The sequence below is a fragment of the Hordeum vulgare genome, chromosome 7H (assembly GCF_904849725.1).
Source record: "Hordeum vulgare subsp. vulgare chromosome 7H, MorexV3_pseudomolecules_assembly, whole genome shotgun sequence".
In the NCBI taxonomy this organism is placed as follows: domain Eukaryota; kingdom Viridiplantae; phylum Streptophyta; class Magnoliopsida; order Poales; family Poaceae; genus Hordeum; species Hordeum vulgare.
In genome coordinates this window covers 513,818,915-513,834,117 of record NC_058524.1, presented here as the reverse complement: position 1 = coordinate 513,834,117, position 15,203 = coordinate 513,818,915, and positions in this window count along the sequence as shown.

The following is a 15,203-nucleotide window of genomic DNA, read 5'->3' as shown; positions in this document are numbered from 1 at the left end:
TTTACCTCTAGATCGCGTTTCTACGGAGCTCGGGCGGAGCCCTGCTGAGATTAGATCACCACCAACCTCCGGAGCGTCGTCACGCTGTCGGAGAACTCATCTACCTCTCCGTCTCTCTTGCTGGATCAAGAAGGCCGAGATCATCGTCGAGCTGTACGTGTGCTGAACGCGGAGGTGTCGTCCGTTCGGCACTAGATCGGAGCGGATCGTGGGACGGATCGCGGGACGGTTCGTGGGACGGTTCGCGGGGCGGATCGAGGGACGTGAGGACGTTCCACTACATCAACCGCGTTCACTAACGCTTCTGCTGTGCGATCTACAAGGGTACGTAGATCGGAAATCCCCTCTCGTAGATGGACATCACCATGATAGGACTTCGTGCGCGTAGGAAAATTTTTGTTTCCCATGCGACGTTCCCCAACAGTGGCATCATGAGCTAGGTTCATGCGTAGATGTCTTCTCGAGTAGAACACAAAAGTTTTTGTGGGCGGTGATGTGCGTTTTGCTGCCCTCCTTAGTCTTTTCTTGATTCCGCGGTATTGTTGGATCGAAGCGGCTCGGACCGACATTACTCGTACGCTTACGAGAGACTGGTTTCATCGCTACGAGTAACTCCGTTGCTCAAAGATGACCGGCGAGTGTCGGTTTCTCCAGCTTTAGTTGAATCGGATTTGACCGAGGAGGTCCTTGGATGAGTTTAAATAGCAATTCATATATCTCCGTTGTGGTGTTTGCGTAAGTAAGATGCGATCCTACTAGATACCCATGGTCACCACGTAAAACATGCAACAACAATTAGAGGACGTCTAACTTGTTTTTGCAGGGTATGCTTGTGATGTGATATGGGCAACGATGTGATGTGATATATTGGATGTATGAGATGATCATGTTGTAATAGTTAATATCGACTTGCACGTCGATGGTACGACAATCGGCAGGAGCCATAGGGTTGTCTTTAAACTAACGTTTGTGCTTCCAGATGCGTTTACTATATTGCTAGGACGTAGCTTTAGTAGTAATAGCATGAGTAGCATGACAACCCCGATGGCGACACGTTGATCGAGATCATGATGATGGAGATCATGGTGTGACGCCGGTGACAAGAAGATCGTGCCGGTCCTTTGGTGATGGAGATCAATAAGCACATGATGATGGACATATCATGTCACGTATGAATTGCATGTGATGTTAATCCTTTATGCACCTTATCTTGCTTAGAACGACGGTAGCATTATGAGGTGATCTCTCACTAAAATTTCAATACGAAATTGTGTTCTCCCCGACTGTGCACCGTAGCGACAGTTCTTCGTTTCGAGACACCACGTGATGATCGGGTGTGATAGACTCAACATTCACATACAACGGGTGCAAAACAGTTGCACACGCGGAACACTCGGGTTAAGCTTGACGAGCCTAGCATGTGCAGACATGGCCTCGGAACTCATGAGACCGAAAGGTCGAGCATGAATCGTATAGTTGATATGATTAGCATAGAGATGCTTACCACTGAAACTATTCTCGACTCACGTGATGATCGGACTTGAGATAGTGGATTTGGAACATGTACCACTCAAATGACTAGAGAGATGTACTTTTTGAGTGGGAGTTCTTAAGTAATATGATTAATTGAACTAATTGTCATGAACATAGTCTAATGGTCTTTGCGAATTACGATGTAGCTTGCGCTATAGCTCTACTATTTTTATATGTTCCTAGAGAAAATTTAGTTGAAAGTTGATAGTAGCAAACTTTGCACAGGATTGTCCTCGTTGCTGCGGAGAAGGCTTATGTCCTTAATGCACCACTGGGTGTGCTGCACCTCGAGCGTCGTCTGTGGATGCTGTGAACATCCGACATACACGTTTCTGATGACTACACGATAGTTCAGTACAAAATACTTAATGGCTTAGAAGCAAGGCGCCGAAGACGTTTTGAAGCGTCACGGAACATAAGAGATGTTCTAAAGAGATGAAATTGTGATTTCATGCTTGTGCCCTTGTTAAGAGGTACGAGACCTCTCACAAGATTCTTTGTCCACAAAGTAAGGGAGAAAAGCTCAATCGTTGAGCGTGTGCTCAGATTATCTGAGTACGACAATCGCTTGAATCAAGTGGGAGTTAATCTTCCAGATGAGATAGTGATGGTTCTCCAAAGTCACTGCCACCAAGCTGTGAGAGCTTCGTAATGAACTATAACATATCAAGGATAGATACAATGATCCTTGAGCAATTCGCGATGTTTGACACTGCGAAAGTAGAAATCAAGAAGGAGCATCAATAGTTGATGGTTAGTAAAACCACTAAGTTTCAAGAAAGGCAAGGGCTAGAAGGGATACTTCGTGAAATGGCAAAACAATTGCTGCACTAATGAAGAGACCCAAGATTAAACCAAAACCCGAGACTAAGTGCTTCTGTAATGAGGGGAACAGTCACTGAGGCGGAGCAACTCTAGATACTTGGTAGATAAGAAGGCTGGCAAAAGTCGAAAGAAGTATATTTGATATACATGATGTTGATGTGTACTTTACTAGTACTCCTAGTAGCACGAGGGTATTGGATACCGGTTCGGTTGCTAAGTGATTAGTAACACGAAATGAGAGCTACGGCATAAACGGAGACTAGCTAAAGGCGAGGTGACGATACGTGTTGGAAGTGTTTCCAAGGTTGATATGATCAAACGTCGCACGCTCCGTCTACCATCGGGATTGGTGTTAAACCTAAATAATTGTTATTTGGTGCTTGCGTTAAGCTTGAACATGATTGGATCGTGTTTATTGCAATATGATTATTCATTTAAAGAGAATAATGGTTACTCTATTTGCTTGAATAATCACCTTCAATGGTTTATTGAATCTCGATTGTAGTGTTACACATGTTCATGATATTGGTGCCAAAAGATACGAGGTAATGATGATAGTACCACTTACTTGTGGCACTGCCGCTTGAGTCATGTTGGTATAAATTGCATGAAGAGGCTCCATGCTGATGGATCTTTATACTCACTTGATTTTGAATCACTAGTGACATGCAAATCACACCACATGAGCAAGGCCTTGTTTTCATTGAGATGAAACAAGATAGTAACTTGTTGGAAGTGATACATTTTGATGTATGCAGTCCAATGGGTGCTGAGGCACGCAGTGGATGTCATTATGTTCTTACTTCAATGATGATTTGAGTAGATACAAGAGTATTTACTTAATGAATCAAAAGTCTGAAATATTGAAAAGTTCAATTCTGTTTCGGAGTGAAGTTCGTCGTAACAAGAGGATAAACTGTCTACGATATGATCATAGAAATGAATATCTGAGTTACGAGTTTTGGTACGCAGTTAAGACAATGTGGAAATTGTTTCGCAGTTCATGCCACCTGGAACATCATAGTGTGATGTTGTGTCTGAACGTCATAGCCACGCACTATTTGGTATGGTGCATGCTATGATGTCTCTTATCGAATTACCACTATCGTTTATGGGTTATGCATTAGAGACAACCGCATTCACTTTAAATAGGGCACCGCGTATTTCCGTTGAGATGACACAGTATAGACTGAGGTTTAGAGAAATCTAAACTGTCGTTTCTTGAAAGTTTGGGGCTTCGACACTTATGTGAAAAAGTTTCAGTCTGATAAGCTCGAACCCAAAGCGGATAAATGCATCTTCATAGGATATCCAAAACAGTTGGGTACATCTCCTATCTCAGATCCGAAAGCAAAGTGTTTGTTTCTAGAAACGGATCCTTTCTCGAGGAAAGGTTTCTCTCGAAAGAATTGAGTGGGAGGGTGGTAGAACTTGATAAGGGTATTGAACCATCACTTCAACCAGTGTGTAGCAGGGCGCAGGAAGTTGTTCCTGTGGCGCCTACACCAATTGAAGTGAAAGCTGATGATGGTGATCATCGAGCATCGAATCAAGTTACTACAAATCTCGTAGGTTGACAAGGTCGCGTACTACTGCAGAGTGGTACGGTAACCCTGCCTTGGAGGTCATGTTGTTGAGCAACAATGAACCTACGAGTTATGGAGAAAGCAATGGTGGGCCCAGATTCCGACAAATGGCTGGAGGCCATGAAATCCGAGAGAGGATCCATGTATGAAAACAAAGTGTAGACTTTGGAAGAACTACTTGATGCTCATAGGACTATTGAGTAAAGATGGATATTTAAAAGGAAGACAGATGATGATGGTGATAAGTCACTACTAAGAAAAGCTCGACTTGTCGCAAAGATGGTTCCGACAAGATCAAACAGTTGACTATGATGAGACTTTCTTACTTGTAGCGATGCTAAAAGTCTGTTAGAATTATGTTGGTAGTTGTTGCATTATTTATGAAATATTGCACATAGGATGTCAAAACATTGTTTCCTCGACGGTTTCCTTGAGCAAACATTGTATGTGATACAACCAGGAGGTTTTGTCGATCCTAAAGATACTAGCAAGTATGCAAGCTCCAGCGATCCTTCAATGGACTGGTGCAAGCATCTCGGAGTTGGAATATACACTTTGATGAGATGATCAAAGATTTTGGGTTTGTACAAGGTTTATGAGAAACTTGTATTTCCAAAGAAGTGAGTGGGAGCACTATAGAATTTCTGATAAGTATATGTGGTTGACATATTGTGGATCAGAAGTAATGTAGAATTTCTGTAAAGCATACAAGGTTGTTTGAAAGGAGTTTTCAAAGGAATACCTGGATTGCGCTACTTGAATGTTGAGCATCAAAGATCTATGAAGATAGATCGAAAGCGCTTAATAGAAGTTTCAACAAGATGCATGCCTTGACAAGTTTTTGAAGGAGTTCAAAATAGATCAGCAAAGAAGGAGTTCTTGGTTGCGTTGTGAGGTGTGAATTTGAGTAAGACTCAAAACCCGACCCCAGCAGAATAAAGAGAATAGACGAAGGTCGTCTTCTATGCCTTGACCGTAGAATCTGAAGTATGCCATGCTGGGTACCGCACTTGATGAGTGCCTTGACTCAAAGTCTGTTGAGAGGTACAGAGAGTGATCCATGATTGAATCACTAGCAGCGGTCAAAGTTTATCCTTAGTAACGGATGGACTAAGGAATTTTTCTCGATTATGGAGGTGGTTAAAGAGTTCGTCGTAAAGGGTTACGTCGATGCAAGCTTTGACACTCATCTGAATAACTATGAGTAGTGAAACGGATTCGTATAGTAGAGTAGATATTTGGAGTATTTCCGAATAGCACATAGTAGCAGCATCTATAAGATGACATAAAGATTTGTAAAGAACACACGGATCTGAAAGTTTGAGAACCGTTGACTAAAACCTCTCTCACGAGCAAGACGTGATCACACCCCATAACTATATGGGTGTTGGATTCGTTGGTGATGTGAACTAGATTATTGACTCTAGCGCAAGTGGGAGACTGTTGGAAATATGCCCTAGAGGCAATAATAAATTAGTTATTATTATATTTCTTTGTTCATGATAATCGTTTATTATCCATGCTATAATTGTATTGATTGGAAACACAGTGCATGTGTGGATACATAGACAAAACACTGTCCCTAGTAAGCCTCTAGTTGACTAGCTCGTTGATCAAAGATGGTCAAGGTTTCCTGACCATAGGCAAGTGTTGTCACTTGATAATGGGGTCACATCATTAGGAGAATCATGTGATGGACTAGACCCAAACTAATAGACGTAGCATGTTGATCGTGTCATTTTGTTGCTACTGTTTTCTGCGTGTCAAGTATTTGTTCCTATGACCATGAGATCATATAACTCACTGACACCGGACGAATGCTTTGTGTGTATCAAACGTCGCAACGTAACTGGGTGACTATAAAGATGCTCTACAGGTATCTCCGAAGGTGTTCGTTGAGTTAGTATGGATCGAGACTGGGATTTGTCACTCCGTGTGACGGAGAGGTATCTCGGGGCCCACTCGGTAATACAACATCACACACAAGCCTTGCAAGCAATGTGACTTAGTGTAAGTTGCGGGATCTTGTATTACGGAACGAGTAAAGAGACTTTCCGGTAAACGAGATTGAAATAGGTATGTGGATACTGACGATCGAATCTCGGGCAAGTAACATACTGAAGGACAAAGGGAATGACATACGGGATTATATGAATCCTTGGCACTGAGGTTCAAACGATAAGATCTTCGTAGAATATGTGGGATCCAATATGGGCATCCAGGTCCCGCTATTGGATATTGACCGAGGAGTCACTCGGGTCATGTCTACATAGTTCTCGAACCCGCAGGGTCTGCACACTTAAGGTTCGACGTTGTTTTATGCGTATTTGAGTTATATGGTTGGTTACCGAATGCTGTTCGGAGTCCCGGATGAGATCACGGACGTCACGAGGGTTTCCGGAATGGTACGGAAATGAAGATTGATATATAGGATGACCTCATTTGATTACCGGAAGGTTTCCGGAGTTACCGGGAATGTACCGGGAATGACGAATGGGTTCCGGGTGTTCACGAGGGGGGGCAGCCCACCCCGGGGAAGCCCATAGGCCTTGGGGGTGGCGCACCAGCCCTTGGTGGGCTGGTGGGACAGCCCAAGAAGGCCCTATGCGCCAAGGATAGAAAATCAAAGAGAAAAGAAAAAAAGAGGTGGGAAAGGAGAGAAGGACTCCACTTTCCAATCCTAGTTGGACTAGGATTGGAGGAGGACTCCTCCTCCCTTGGTTGCGCAACCCTTGGGGCTCCTTGAGCCTCAAGGCAAGCCTACCCTCCCTCCTCCTATGTATATGGAGCAATTAGGGCTGATTTGAGACAACTTTTAAGGCAGCCCGACCACATACCTCCACGGTTTTACCTCTAGATCGCGTTTCTGTGGAGCTCGTCCGGAGCCCTGCTGAGATTAGATCACCACCAACCTCCGGAGCGTCGTCACGCTGCCAGAGAACTCATCTACCTCTCCGTCTCTCTTGCTGGATCAAGAATGCCGAGATCATCTTCGAGTTGTACGTGTGCTGAACGCGGAGGTGCCGTCCGTTCGGCACTAGATCGGAGCGGATCGTGGGACGGATCGCGGGACGGTTCGTGGGACGGTTTGCGGGGCGGATCGAGGGACGTGAGGACGTTCCACTACATCAACCGCGTTCACTAACGCTTCTGCTGTGCAATCTACAAGGGTACGTAGATCGGAAATCCCCTCTCGTAGATGGACATCACCATGATAGGACTTCGTGCGCGTAGGAAAATTTTTGTTTCCCATGCGACGTTCCCCAACATTGATCTCCATCTCCAAAGCACTGGCATGATCTCCATCATCACCGACACAGCACCATGATCTCCATCACTGTGCTGCCATCGAGGTTGTCGCGCCAACTATGCTTGTACTACTATTGCTATCATTTTAGCGATAAAGTAAAGCATGACTAAGCGCTAAATAACTAAAGACAACCCTATGGCTCCTGTCGATTAGCATAGCATCGACATGCAAGTCGATATTTACTATTACAACATGATCATATCATACATCAAATATATATCATCATGTCTTTGGCCATATCATATCATAACATACCTTGCTAAAATAAGTTAGAATGATTCTTACCTACGCAAAACCACAACGGTGATACACAAGTTGCTACTTAACCTTCTCCAAGGACCGCCTCTCTCAAATTCGATTCAACTAAAGTAGGAGAGACAGACACCCGCGAGCCATCTTTATGCAACAAGTTGCATGTTAGTCTATGGAACCGGTCTCATACGTGGACGAGTAAGGTTGGTCTGGACCGCTTCATCCCACAATACCTTCGAATCTAGAGAAGACTAAGGAGGGCAGCAATATGAATATCAACGCCCGCAAACTCCTTGGTGTCCTATTTGAGATGCCATCTACGCATAGACCTAGCTCATGATTCCACTATTGTGGAATGTTGCATGGGAAACAAAAAAATTCCTACGCTCACCAAGATCAATATAGGAGATGAACATCTACGAGAGGAGAGATTGTATCCACATGCCCTTGTAGATTGCTTAGCGGAAGCATTAAGAAACGTGGTTGATGTACTCGAATGTCTTCGCGATCCTATCATGATCCGTCCCGCGAACTCCTGATCAAGTGCCGAACGGATGGCACCACCGCGTTTAGCACATGTACAGCTCAATGACGTCTCCGCCTCCTCGATCTAGCAAGCGAGAGAGGAGTGGTAGATGAATCCCCAAGCAACGCGATGGCATGACGGTGGTGGTGGTGGTGCTTTCCCGGTAGGGCTTCGTCTAAGCACTACCGGAAAAACTAGAGGAGAAATCGATCTAGGGAGAGAGAGGGGCACCAAGGGCTTCGTTTGTGCTCTTGGGGCGCCCCCTCCTCTCTATATATAGGTGGAGGGGCGTGGGGAACATCCCCTCTAAGCCCTAGGGCGCAGCCAAGGGGGGAGGAGGTGGAATCCTAGTCCCCTTTCTTCCCTTCCATACAAAGGTGGACTTTCCACCTTTCCCAACTGCATGGGCCTTGAGGGACTTATGCGCTTGGCCCAATAAGGCATCGACGTCTCCCCTCAGCCCATGCAAACCCTTGGGACGTGGTATAACCCTTGGTGGACTTACGAACACCTTCAGAAGTTTCCGGAACCTTCTAGAAGCTTCCCGGTACAATACCGGATAAACCCAAAACTTTTCCAATAGCCAAAATATGACTTCCCATATAAAAATCTTTACCTTCGGACCATACGGAGCTCCTGTGACATTCGGGATATCCTCTAGGACTCCAAACAACTTTCGATTACTACCACACATAACTCATTAATACCAAATTGTCACCAAACCTTAAGTGTGCAGACCCTGTGGGTTCGAGAACTATGCAGACATGACCGAGACACTCTCCAGCCAATAACCAATAGCAGGACCTGGATGACCATATTGGCTCCTACATATACTACGAAGATATATTTATCATTTGAACCACGATGTCAAGGATTCAATCAATAGCGTATACTATTCCCTTTGTATATCGGTATGTTACTTGCCCAAGATTCGCTCGTCGGTATATCTATACCTTGTTCAATCTCGTTACCGGCAAGTCTCTTTACTCGTTCTGTAATACAAGATCTCGTGACTAACTCCTTAGTCACATTGCTTACAAGCTTCTTGTGATGTTGTACTTCCGAGTGGGCCCTAGAGATACCTCTTTGTCATACAGAGTGACAAATCCCAGTCTCGATTCACGCCAACCCAACAGACATCGTTGGAGATACGTGTAGAGCACCTTTATAGTCACCCAGTTACGTTGTGACGTTTGATACACACAAGGCATTCCTCCGGTGTCCGGGAGTTGCATGATCTCATGGTCATAGAAACAAATACTTGACATGCAGAAAACAGTAGCAATAAACTGAGACGATCACATGCTATGTTCATAGTTTGGGTCATAATGATGTGATCCCCTTATCAAATGACAACTCTTGTCTATGATCAGGAAACCTTGACTATCTTCCATCAACGAGCTAGTCTATTAGAGGATCACTAGGGACAGTGTGTTGTCTATGTATCCACACATGTATTTGAGTTTCCAATCAATACAATTCAGCAGGGATATTAAACGATTATCATGAACAAGGAAATATAACAATAACCAATTTATTATTGCCTCTAGGGCATATTTCCAATATAGTCCCAGTCGGAGCCTCCAACAGGGACTAAAGGTTAATTTTGGCCAGCGGAAAGGGCGGGATCCAAAGCCTTTAGTCTCGGTTTGTGGCTCCAACCGGGACTAAAGGGTTGGGATATATAACCTCTGCGGCGCTCCCTCACCAATCTTCCTCTCCACTCCCACGACGTTGAACCCACGCATGACGCCTCCAGGCTGCTGGATCGGAGGACATCGCCACCGTCTCCACTCCCCCAACCCCGTCGTCGCCGTCGCCACTCCTCTTGTCTCTAACCCTACGCCGCCATCGCCGCTCCTCTTGTCTCTAACCTCGACGCCACCGTCGCCACTCCTCCCCAGATCCCGCCATTCGACCCCTACTCCACCGGCTGGCCACCTCCGTCGACTCCGCCGCCGCCTCCCACGGTGATCCATCGCCTCCCCCCTCTCTGTTTGCCCCCTCACCGCACGCACGCGGCTGCATGCCCAAGCACGGAGGTTCATTTTTTGCTATTGATTGGGCTTAATTAGCTGCTAAATTAAGTTAGATACGTGATTTGGATTGGCGATAGTGAACTAGTAAGGATACTGAGGTTTTTGGGGCCACCGATTCATGGTTGGAAATTGGGGATTTGGCCCACCTTGCGGGTATCAGGAACATATGACCACCATGTTGAATTAGGGATGGGCCAGGAAAAATTGGAAGAATAGGAGGTTTTGTGTAGATAGACATAGGTGGAGCTGATGGAAGAGGTGGATTTGGACGGGGAGGGGCTGCAATAGTGGGACTTAGAACTAGCGGTTGAGAAGGAGGCCTACAAGTTTCCTTTCGCCTCCTGGTTACATTACTAAATTATGTCAAAATTTCCATGAATTTCATGACATTCTAGGAAGTGATGTCAATTTCGTCAAACAAGTATTGCTAGCTACCTCATACGGCTCATGTATCATAGTAATTATAAACACCCTAGCGAATGCGGATGTGAGTTGTCTGCCTAATTGGCTCGCACATCATCCATATGTCTTGACAAATGAATAAGGCGTCATCATAGAAATACTGATAAAGAGTTAAAAAATGTCATCACAAGATCACAAAAGCTAATACATAAACAGTGAAATTGACGGAACTGGAGTTTTTGAGCTAGAGCTCATGTGAGCTCATTGAAGGGTAAAATAATAATAATAAAGAATTAAAAGAATCTGAATATATTTTTGTGGAAACATTGACAAAAGTTTTACGTGCTCCCAAAATTTCATATTGAAATCACCTTCGTGGAAATCGTGGCAAAAAATGATGCTTGAAATGTGTTATTTTCAAAAGCATATTGACGTGCTGATTTTTTTTGGCACGACCTCCACAAATGTCTTTTCAAGAATAAGTTTTGTGAACACGGAAAACTTTTGTCAATGTTTGCATCCAAAAAATCAGTTCTTTTGAATATTTTTTATTTTTATGTTCATCACGAGCTCAAATGAGCAGAAGATGACTTTCCAAAATTGACTAGTTTTCTAATCACGACCCTAAATAGTTGTCATCCATTTTCTCCATGTGTGATGTAGAACCAACGGCTCGCCACACACGAGATTTTCTCGGCCGAAGCCTAGCGAGGCATTTATCATACTCCCTGTGTCCCGGTGTATAAGTCATCTTAGGTTGTGCATCATGACCAAGACGAAAAGGAAAATGAGAGAAATTAATGTTAATTTTCTAATTAATACCATTGCATACAATAAAATGACCACTCATGTCGTGTTAGTTAATCTCAAGTCATTAAAAATATACACGCCCCATGTCTTTTATTGGTTGATTCCATTATTCATGTCAAAAAAAGAAACGAGGTGAAAGTTAATGCATCGTGCCTAAGTGTATTTCATATTTAAGTGTATTTCAATGTAGTGGATGTCATTTTTTGGTGAAAAGTTTATTAAATAGTTGTAGAATTTGTTCTCGACGTCGACGATGCCCGTCCTGCATCCTCGTCATCGACTTGGTGGCGACAACCTGCTTGAGAGGCGCCATGTCTGGGACTAGGCTCCGCTGGGCTGGCACTGGGTGGTGCTACCTTTCGGGGCACACATCTTGGTGAGGAACCGGGCTTCCGTCGTCGACCCGGAGCTTCTTTACGGCGGTCGCGTGGGCCACTTTCGGTGTGGAGGCAGCCGTCCCCCGAGGAGGAGGTACGTCGCTGTGTCAGGGAGGAGGACGAGCACGTCCGTCGCTACATGGAGGCGTTGGACACCAAGTTCTCCAATACCTGGCAGGTTCTTCAGGGATCTCACACGAGCTATGATCCTGTGATGGTTCCTTCTCTGTGGGTGTCCACCGCACACGCCTCACTACAGTGGCAGCTCTTTGGATGATCAGTTTGATCAGGAACCACGGGTGAACTAGATTATACTCGAGATGTATTCAAGATTATATTCGATAATATTCGAGATGTATTAAGTGGATTATTCGATGTATTAGTGATATTATATATATGATGATCTTGCTAGCTAAAGTGAATATTAAATTGTTTTGTCTTTCTTCTCGATTAGTTAAGCTACAGATGCTATCGAAAATATAGGTAGACATAGGTCAATTCATGAGTCCCCGACGATCGCCGGAGGAGTCCCCGACGATCGCCAGTGAGGAGTCCCTGATGATCGCTAGTGAGCAATCCTCGATGATCGTCGGAGGAGTCCCTGATGATCGTTGGAGGAGTCCCCGACGATCGCTGGTGAGGAGTAATATTATATTATTCGAGATGTATTAGTGATATTATATGATAATATTATATATGATCGTATTGTTGCATTGCTTTGTATTGAGAATGATGCGAGTTACAACACCGGAAATGTAGTTTATTAAAGTTTATTTTAATGTGGTGTATTTCAATGTAGTTGACTTCATTGCAATTAATCCGTAAATACATGAAATGTCTCACGATGATAAGATCCCTGAGTGTGATTATTGCGGCGATGATCGGGGTTTCTGCGACAGGCGACCTCACCTAAGAGACGACAGGTTCTTCACCATCAAGCTTGACGAGACCTAAGATGTTTGTACGGTACGCAACGCTCACAAGTGTTTTTACGTAATTAAGCATGAATTATGTTTCTTTGCTTCAACGTGTAATTTTTGTTTTATACAATTCGACTAGTTCATCCCCTGCCATGCAAGAAGGTATGTGTTGGAGAGGCTTGATCTCAAAGACCACGAGAGTATGGAGACAAGGAGAGCTAACCTCAGGACTAGACATGGTCACACATTTTTTATCAAAGTAATGAATGCAGTTAATAACACAGAATTAGGGTGCTCAAATTGGGAAGCTCTTTGCAAGGCATGTGGATCTCAGGAGGATATGGAAATAACCTTCGATCTTCGTCCTGAAGATCGTATTGAAGGTAACATCGACATTTGGGTGGATGTCGATATGCTTCCTGTTTTATCTCCATGTGAGTTTGTTAACCATATTTGTCAAGTAATTTGCATTCTATATTTAGAAATAGTTGGTGTTCATCCATACTAAATTTGTTAATTTATAATTTACAACTTATTTCGTTTCTTCGAGTAAACTATGGGGCTGTTTGGTTCTCAGCCTAAGGTTGCCACGCCTAACCTTAGTCATGCCATAATACCTTAGGCATGTGTTTGGTTCATTGCCACACTTGTGGCTTGCCACACTTTTCTAGTTATATGGTCCACATGTCATACACTTAATTTTTTGCTAAATCTTGCCACACTTGTGGTGTACATTTTGTTAGCCACACTTTTTGTGGCAGCCACACTTTGCCTAAGGTTAGTTGTGGCAAAGTTAGTCATGAACCAAACAGGCCCTACGTAAATTAATTGACACGACATATTACACTTATGGATCACATCTAACTAGGAAGAAGAAGGATGTTCTTATCCACTTTGTCCTTGGTGTCCTGGTTGGTAGGGACAAGTTCTCGTATAATTTGCGAACTAGACCAAATTATACATTTTACATGCCACTAGTGCATAGGTTGACGGCGGATGACATTCGCCGAAATATCTTGGTAGGAGTTGCTAATTAAGTGCACTACTATTGCATAAATGATGTTGATTATATTACATTGCTAACTAGGCTACTATTGTGTTCTTCAACAAAAACTGCCAAATGATGTTGTGCCTCTGTTGATGCATGGCAACGGTCATATGACAATTAAAAACCCTATGAGGGATCAGTTCGATTCTCTATACTCGACTCAGCGCAAATCAAAAGGATGGCTCAAATTGAAGCATGGAGAGAAATAAAGAAGGATCGCAAGTCACAAGTCGAAGACCATTGGATTTCTCTGCTCCATTACGGAAACATAGGTGTTATTCTATTTTATGACATTTTACCTAGGAGAGAGGACTAGGTCCTATAAGAGAGAAGTTTTTCTGATTTATATTAACTTGACGTGATTGATTAGGATGATGATTATTATGATGTTTTGTGTTTTATGAGATAATGTTTGATTAAAGTGGATGGATGCAAGTAATCATGTTGAATTAGAGGATCAACACGTCATCGAGTTGAATGAACAACATAAAATAAAAATGAAACTGTAAATGTAAAAAAATTGAAGGGTAAACACACACACAAAAAACCCAGCGTCTGGCACGTGCTGACGCTGGCCTCCTTTTATCTCAATTGATGTCATTAACTGGGACTAAAGGTCCTTCTGTCCTCGCGCCCCACAACGGTCACTTGAAGCACCGTTAGCCCCGGTTCGTAAAACATAAATAACTGGGACTAAAAGTTTCGACCTTTCGTCCCGATTGAAGAACCGGGACTAAAGGTCCTTTGAAACCGGGACTAATGGTTTGTTTTTCACTAGTGTTTCTTGCGATACGTATGACACTTATCATTTGTTATATTTTTCGCTACAATTTCATGAATGTCATTTCATGATAATTTTGCAGTCACATAATTTTTTTATCAAAGTTTGCTAAGAAAAACTGATTTTTTTTCTTACTGTTTCTTTAGATTTTAATGTTTACTCCGCGTACGCACTCGTCTCCATTAGTATTATACACCTCGGCAGAAATGCAGAGTCCGGTCTAATCAACCTATGGCAACAAGGCAACAACGCATGTGAATCAGCGGAAACTTGGCCGGTCGCTAGATGTGCGGCTAGTCTGGACACACGTCCCACCTTCGATCGGTTTCAGATCTACTTGGAACACGCTAGGACAAATTTTATCTACCACCGGTGGTAGTTATCATCACTTGTGTTTTGTATGTTGTATGTAGTATCTATCAAATCGGAGAGTATGTATGGGTAGTATGTAGTATATAATCATGTTTAGGTAGTATATATACTATTTGTTTGGTAGTATGTATCATATTTCGTGTATGCTCTTTTTTACATACAAATATATGCGTATTTCACAAATATAATAAAAACTATGGATCAACTTGTAATTTTTTCATGTAACTCACTTTGAAAAATCTTATATATAGTATATGAACATAATAGGAATGATAAATTAGTATATATGCTCCCGCATGGTAGTATATGAAACACGTGGGGTAACTATCCTTGAATGATAGGATGTATTTTTCATATATATATATATATATATATATATATATATATCCTCTGTAATACTCTCTCCGTCCTAAAATTCTTGT